General features: G+C 42.0%; 1 long non-coding RNA gene across 1 annotated transcript; it reads right to left on the bottom strand.

The window, feature by feature from the left end:
* Window positions 1-1891: 1891 nt before the first annotated feature.
* On the bottom strand, window positions 1892-6716 carry LOC135277732 (uncharacterized). Its single transcript, XR_010345327.1, has 3 exons — window positions 6501-6716; window positions 3875-3944; window positions 1892-3684 (listed from the first exon to the last, which is right to left on the bottom strand). It is a non-coding gene; the product is annotated as an uncharacterized LOC135277732 (long non-coding RNA).
* Window positions 6717-7132: the final 416 nt, after the last annotated feature.

Here is a 7132-nt window from a genome sequence, read left to right as displayed (position 1 = left end):
AGCCTATCAGTGGATATCATATTACTTTTGTCAAGAAAATTACTGATAATACTTGTAGCGAATAAGAAATAAATATAGATAGGCAAACTTATCATCTTTGTTTGAGTTCCCCAAAATGCAGACTGAGATGAAGATCTGATTACAGATGGTTTATTTGGTGATCCCAGGAACTTCATGAGATGGAGTGGGGAAAGGGAGGGAAAGAAAGGAGAAAAGTGAAAAAGGGGTGTCTTAATGAGTAGATTCCATTTTCCTAAGCAACTGGGGCTCACTTTCTCTGGGGAGCCTCTGAGAAACCAGATAGAATGTGTCTCAGAAGGAATTCACTCTTCTGAATCTTGAACCTCATCGATTAAAGATTGACCTTGTAGGCATTATGCCCTGAGCACTTGCAGGCTACTCGGACTTGGGCTGAGAAGGGCCTCGGCAGAGAAGCAGAGAGTATGGGACTCGTGGTAGGAAGATGGCGGTGTGTATAGACATGTTTGCAAGCTGCAGGGGAGCTAACAAGTGAGCCGGGGGCCATGGGCAGGGTCTCAATAGTGACCGTCATGTTTGTTCCTTGCTCTCAGCAGATCCTCTCATGCCCATCCTGAGTTTGCTCTGTTCCTGACATTTCAGAGTTGTAACTGGCTGCAATCTCCAAAAATGACTGAAAATAGAAGAATATATGAAACAAGTCACAATCTTCACTGCTGCAGTTGGTCCCAAGTCTATAATCTATACTCATCATCTCTCTCCTCTTCCACCTCTTCTGGATTTCCTGAATCCTCGGCTATCACTTCCCCTAGTCATTGTTGCTTGCTCAGTGAATGACCAGACCTTCATCTCTGAGTGGCTGAGCCTTAATTATCTTGCCCTTGTCAGGACATGGTTGCTTCAATTGCTTCTCTGCTATTACCACCAGACAGAGAAGCACTAAGCGGGGGGCCCGAGTGAATCCCCCAAGTTCTAGACATCTTCCTCCCTGGCCCATTATGTAGCAGCAACTCCAACTCTTCAAGACAATCAGTCAGTCATCCTGACAGTACAGTACTCCCATTTTTGCCTGCCGATCTGTCAGTATGGAGATGCCCAAATCCTCAGGTGGTGCTGTGCTGATGCAGCGGAAAACTTAACTGTCTCCCTATGTACACACACCTGAGACCAAGGCTTCTAATCAGGAAAAGCCTACAGTTAGAAGAATTAAAAACATAATTTCCACTAATGGGTCAAAGAGAGTGTGTTTACATCAGTCCTATTTGTATCCTTTAATTACCATTCCTGTGTCTTCCAAATGCTGGGAAAACAGCACAGTGATGGCGTATAGTGATCACTGGATCAACAAACATGCTCAAGGACAATGACCCAGCCATTCAAGGTGCAATTCCTAAGCTGATGCCTTTTTAAGTCTTTAAAAGGCTATTCAAATACTCTCTCAGACCCCCTCAAAGCCAATAGTCTTCTGATACAATGGATCAGAGCATTATTTTCATGGGTAATTTTTTTTTCTCTCAAGAATTCAAAGCAGTTCACCAAGTGGTAGGAAATGCAAAGTATTCTTTTGGATAGGATGTCTCAACATATCCCTAGATCTTTTGGCCACTAAAATATTCCCTGATGTGGCAGACTTCCAAAACTTTGTAGGGCTTATCTCTCATCCTTCAGCATGAAGTATATAAAACCGATATAATCGCTTCTTCCTAAAAACCAAGTCCAATTATTATTCTGTCATTAATATAATGGGCCAGGATGATGTCCTACAGAATGCCAAGGTGATCAAGCTCACTGCAGACTACATTGTAATGGAAATGAGGAGCATTTAACAAATTCCTAGGACCAGGTAGTGAATGATAAAGAGAATGCATTCAACAAGTACAACAGTCTTTGGCACTTAGCGTGAGACTATTGCAAAAGTAGTTTGCATTTACCGAGAAAGATAGAGGTGCACATTCACTATTAGTACGAAGGATCTTGCTAAAGCAACCAGCTTACTTGCTCTTCATGTGACTTTGCGTTCTTCCAGCATGACAGCCTCAGGGTAGGTGGTCTTACACAGTAGCTCAGTCCCACAGAAGCAAATGTCCCCAGGAACACGGCAGATGCTGCATCACCTTTTATGACTCAGCCGTGAGAATCACATGGCATCACTTCTGTACATTATTGGTCAAAGCAAGTAAAGTCCAGTTTAGATTCAAGGGCATTGAAATTAGATTTCGTCTCTTGGTAGAGGAATGACAAGTTTCCATGGTAGAAGAGCATTTGGGATGAGAGATACTGTGGCAGCCTTCTTTAGAAAATACAATCTGTCACATGTCTCACAGCAAGAATTGTGCTACCCTGTTCAGGCTATGCTGAGACTTGTTCCTAGTTTTTGCAATAGAGGCAATGAGGGCAGGCAGTAGCAGACCTTCAAGTGATCTTGGAGGTGTCTGCTTCAGAGGAGGACTGTGTAGAGTCTCTAGGCAATGGGAAGCTGTTCTCTTCAAGTAATGGGGTGCAGGCTATTTCGGCTAGCCTGGATGGTTCAGGGAATCTAGGGGTTCAAGGTTACCTAGCACATCTATCCAAATGCCTGCCTGCATCCCAGCAGTTTTTAAGGACAATTTCCTTCCTCTAGGGCTTTTTGTATGAGAGGTCTGCCTGGACTGTGCCTTCGATCTGTTCTGCAGTTCTATTACTCTTCCTATGAACCCCTGAGTGTCATTTCTTAGAAGAGCCTGCCCTTTGCTTGCAGGAAATGAGGATCTCTTTAGATCCTTCCAAGGAAACCTTTTGGCTTTCATTACTGTTCTCTGAATGGATAGTTGGATGGTGTAAACCTACCTTTTTTCACCCAGTTCTTCTAGGGCAGTTAATAAGAACAAGACAATTCTTCAATTCCTGTGATGATCACAACCCTGTATCTTTCAGGAGTTAGCATTATTGCATAAGCTAAGCTTCTCCTCTCACTTTTCCCTCAACCAAATACACCAGAGGTCAAGTGTGGGTAATGAAATTCTTCAAAGTGCCAGGGTTTGTCACCACCTTACTTACCACCATTAATGGGGTTTTCTTGCCTCCATACCACTGAGAATATACTTTCTATGGTCACTTCCAGTACCCATTATCTTAGTTTGAATTCCTCCAAAATCAGACCTTGAGACAAAGCTTTGGATACAGGAGTTTATCTTGGAGAGGATCCCAGGTAGAACAAGTGAGTGAGTGTGGAAAGTGAGAGAGGTGAAAAAGAAACTTGAATTGGTGAATGGATTTTTACTGTGGGCAACTTGGGCTCAATCCCATTTGGGATCTCTGAGGAATCAAGCAGAATGCCTTATAATAGTCCCACCAAGGTATGAGACAGTTGCGTATTAATGCACTGATCCTCATTCTGCATGGGTTAAGGGGTTTTCAGTTCCCAGCAATTCCAGGATACCTTGTGAGTTATCAGGCAAACTCATGTTGTACTGGAGGAAATATTCAGTCAGAGAAGCAGAATGAGGCAGGTGCTTGACAGGGTAAGCTGTCAGCATGCTTAGGAAATGTTCACTGTAGCTACAGGTCAACTCGGAGTCAAGGGGACGTGAGAAAAGGCATTAAGATAGTCTTCTACCTACTCGTCAGTAATTTACATGAAAAAAATCAGGAGGCAATCCTTGTTAAACACTGTGGACTGAACACATGCGTTTATCACAACTTCATCCTGAAGCCTCTCTGAAATGACTGAAAAGGAATAAAAACAATCTTATAAAACCTGGAAGGATAAAGAGAACAGAAGAGGCAACAGCAGACAAGAGCTAGCAACAAAATGTTGGAAGACAGAAGGCAGATGGGTGAGTGCTAACGAAGTTAACAGAGCAGCAAGAAAGTTTGCTTTGCTGTGGAAAATATCAAAAAGCAAATGAATACCTACTGTACAACCCTGGAAAGGCTCAGAAAGTGGAAATCATTGCTACTTCTGTAGAAAGGGATGCAACATGGGGCTGAAAAAAAAGGGTGGGACTGGAGATGACCCCTCAGAATCCTTCTCCTCTTCTGTACGCCAACCAGCCCAGCAGGCAACTGATTTAATTTCTAGGGAAATAGAGCCAGGGGTTTTCAGACTCAATGATACCATGTTTTGTAGAGGACAGGAGTAAGGCTGAAAAAGGACGATTGAGGTCAAGTCTACGTGCCATATACTAGTTAGTGAGACTCCCACCCTGTTGCCCTCACTTGCATGTTAGGGCACTGGCAACTAGATTTATATTTTCTAGCCAGGGAATTGGAAGATTCCCCTCTGACAAAACCAACTGATTGAAGAAAAGACTTATATATTGACTTTTTGAAGTCTCCCAATGAAATGGCCAGGTGCCTGATGACTGCTGTACAGTAAACAGCAGCAATTGACAAACATTGTAAATACACACAAAGCTTCCCATTCGCTTTTTAAGTGCCCCACTCTTAAGTATGAACAATCAAGTATCACCAGACATGTGAGGGAAGTCTCTAACATAAACTATTAAAGATTAAAGTAAGCAAATAAATTAACGAAGGCAACTTGGAGTAACGAAGACAGTGCAATGCAAAGAATACTTAAACAACACATTATTAATGACCTTAAAAAATAAGATAAAATGTTACATCCACAAAATAAGAATGTGTGGTTACATGAAGAAAAGAAATATTTAGAGAGTAAGAAATCATTCTTGGTAAATGAAAATAGGGTAACAGAAACAATAGATTTAATAAAAGGGCTGGAAGATACATCTTCAAGAAACTAAGCAAAAGGGCAAAGAGAAGGAAAAATGGAAATGCCAACTAAATTAGCAAGTTGAACTCGGAGACCTATCACTTACTAATAGGACTTTAAGAAAGAGAAAATGTAGAAAACAGAGGGGAGAAATTATAAAAGAAATAATTCAAAAACTTCCCTAGAACAGAAGGATATGATACTCCAGATTCATAGGCTCATGAGAACAGTTCAACAAGTGAAAACTTCAAGGTTATCATCACTCTCTCCAATATGCCCTCGTAGATGCTGTCATGGAACTCCTGCCAACTGAACATGCTCTCAGTGCCTTGACTTCCTTTCCTTCAATTATTTAATTTCCATCCTTTCTTCAGCCAACTTCTTCCCATTGCTCAGATCCTAGACCTTATCATTACCAATGGCTGTGCTGACATTAACTTGATAATCTCAATTTCATGCTTTCCACTTTCTGACCATAACCACCTATTTTTCCTCTTAGTGCCAAAGTAATGGCAAAAACTTCAATTACTTTTGCACCAACCTAATAGTTTATTCCCACTAGCATCCCAACTCTTAAAATATTTCTGCTCCTTTGGGACTGAAAATCAGTTACTGATGCCACTAGCTTTTCACTGTCCCACACTCACCTCACGTCCTTATTCTGTGTAGATTCTACAGTCCATCAGTATAAATTCCCTCGCATATGCTTTCAACTCTCTTGCCTTTCTCTCCTTTCACTGCAGTTTCTTGAAAATGGCCCAATCTTTGTTTAATTCAATTCCTCACACTTGATGTTTGCACATGCATACAGCTTAACATGGCTGGAGAAAATCTGCATCCATATCAGGCGGTCCTGATAAACTCATTATCACTCACCTCCAGCCAGACTTTTGTGCTACCCAGCAATCCCACTACATCTTCCTAGTCTGTTTACTGCCCCATTCTCCTTGTTTAGTTCCTCTCCCACCCTCCTAAATGACTATTTTGTATCTTTTCCTACAATATCTCCTTTCCCTCCCTCAATTCAAGTTCATGCCCTTACCTCCAAATTCACTAAGAAAATGAAAACAGCCTGAAAACGCCCCTGCTCATTCCCACTGCCACATTCACTTGCGTCTGTTAGTGTGGCCTGCCTGCTACAGTACACGCATGTTCCATCCCCTGAGCTAAGACAATCCCTCTACTTATAGTCTTAGTTCCTTCCCCTTTCTTGAAAGTTTTAGTAACTGCAACTGTCTCTTCTTCTCCCCTCTTTTATCCCGCCTCTCTTGCATCATTCTCATCAGCAAGGAAATGTGCTATAATATCTTCCATTGGAAAAATGAATATATTTTCCTTGTATCATATCTCTACTCCCCTTCAGGACAAAATTTAAAGGATTGACGATAGATTCACCATCTCTAAGACCACTCTGCCACTTCCCTTTGAACTCACTTCAATCATATTTTCACTCTCACAGGTACAGGTAGTCAAAATCACTGATGACCACCATGTTGCTAAATCTCAGTCCTTATCTTACTTAAACAGTCAGCAGTTGATCATGCCCTTCTTCTTGAGAAGGTCTCCTGGCTTGCTTTCTACCTCCCTGACTACTCTTTCTCAATCTCCTTCTTGGATTTTCCTCTGATCCCTGATCTTTAATATATGGGCACATCTCAGATCTCATCCCTCAGACCTTTTCTTCTTCTATGTTCACTACCTCCTCTGCCATCTCACTGTTTCATTGTGTTTATAGGCTTATTGCTTCAAAGCTTATACATCTAGCCAATACCCCTCTCCTTAACCCCAGATTCCCATATCCAGCTACCTGTTTGGGATCTCCATGCAGAGTCTAATAGGTATCTCAAACTGCAATGTTCAAGACTGCTTCTGTTCTTTCCAGAGATGTGTCCATTTCAGCAGCTCCTTCCTTCCATTTGTTCAGGATGAAAACACTGGTGTCATATTTAACTCCTCTCTTCCTTTATCCTACATCATCATCATATGCTGTACAATCATTGGCATATCCTGTTGGTTCCACATTCAAAAAATAAGCAGAAACTGAACATTTTTCAACACTTTCAACCTCACTAACTGGAATCCCACTAGCTGGGTACAAGCCCATTATCACTTGCTTGACTTACTGCAATCACCTCCTAACTGGTCTCCCTCCTGCTGCCTTAGCCCACTAGTTTATTCTGAACACAGCAGCTAGTCTGATGCTTTAAACATATAATTTAGATCGTGACACTTCTCTGCTCAAAACTCTTCATTGCCTCCCTAGCTTATTCAGGATAAAAGCCAGATGCTTATAAAAACCTCCAAATCCTGACATGATCTGGCCACAGACTACCTCTTGCAGTCCACATCTTACCTCTCTTCCCCTCACAAACCCTGCTCCAGCTTCCCCAGGACATCTGTTCCTCCATAATGCCAGGCTTGCTCTTGCCCCACCCCAGG

Source organism: Aotus nancymaae, unplaced genomic scaffold, assembly GCF_030222135.1.
Source record: "Aotus nancymaae isolate 86718 unplaced genomic scaffold, 86718_ANA_hifiasm-v0.15.2.pri h1tg000033l, whole genome shotgun sequence".
In the NCBI taxonomy this organism is placed as follows: domain Eukaryota; kingdom Metazoa; phylum Chordata; class Mammalia; order Primates; family Aotidae; genus Aotus; species Aotus nancymaae.
Note: the sequence above shows the minus strand (reverse complement) of the source record. Positions and strands in the feature narration are given on the sequence as shown.